The 816-nt window shown below is 32.4% G+C and overlaps 1 long non-coding RNA gene across 1 annotated transcript in view; it reads left to right on the plus strand.

The window, feature by feature from the left end:
• The window catches only part of LOC108379030 (uncharacterized), a 2,670-nt gene extending 2,323 nt beyond the window's left edge, over positions 1–347 (plus strand). Inside the window, exon 2 of the long non-coding RNA XR_001849448.1 lies at positions 41–347. This is a non-coding gene — a long non-coding RNA (uncharacterized LOC108379030). The remainder of the gene's footprint in view (positions 1–40) is intronic.
• Positions 348–816: the final 469 nt, after the last annotated feature.

The raw sequence follows: 816 nt of genomic DNA on the forward strand, positions 1-816 counted from the left end.
GTTTTTGTTGTAGTGTTTTTTTTTGTTTTTGTTGTCATAGTGTGTTTACTTGTGGCATATAATTGTGATTGGCTGGAAATTGATTTATGTCAAAACACAACGCGTACAAAGGAAATCAAAATAAGCCAGTGAACGAGCGCCAGAGGATTGGCGAAAACCAAAGTCCAAAATCAAAAATAATTGAAATTGAATTAAATCCTGCGAATGAAACGACAAGCAAACAAAACAAATTGAAATGAAAGAAAATTATATTTTTGAAAATCAATCAGCAAATCCAATTGTATTGTTGAACAAAGTGAGCAGTTAGACCAACCAACAAAACAGTAAAGAAATAAAAAAAGTTGCAAAAAAAAAACAACAAATAAATAAATAAACAGGCTTATCGCTCAATACCAAGTGTCGATTTGATTTGCGCGGCGTGAAAATAATTGCCTATTTACTCGAAGGTGCTGCTCCCTTGGCTACCGACACCAAAAGAAGCGCAAATAAACACGATAACATACCTGTCAACGTTTTGCAGCTGTCAACTTTTATGGGAGTGTATAATTGCAAAGTGGAAGATTCTGCGGAAAAGTGTAGAAAAAAACAGCAAAAAAACAACAAATATTTTCTTTCAAAGCACAAATAATTAAATGTTAAATAGGCAAACAGGTGTACGGTAGAAGGGGCGTAAAGAAAATTTCTCATTCGCACGAGCCATAACCGTTATTAATACTACAAAAAATAAATAAATAAATAAAAATTAAAAACTGGAAAAAAAAACAAAACAACAGAAGCTAAACACTATTGTAAATTTCCCAGCTAACTCGACTATTT

This window comes from Rhagoletis zephyria, unplaced genomic scaffold (assembly GCF_001687245.7).
Source record: "Rhagoletis zephyria isolate East Lansing unplaced genomic scaffold, Rhagoletis_zephyria_1.1 Rzeph_scaffold_15435, whole genome shotgun sequence".
Lineage (NCBI taxonomy): Eukaryota > Metazoa > Arthropoda > Insecta > Diptera > Tephritidae > Rhagoletis > Rhagoletis zephyria.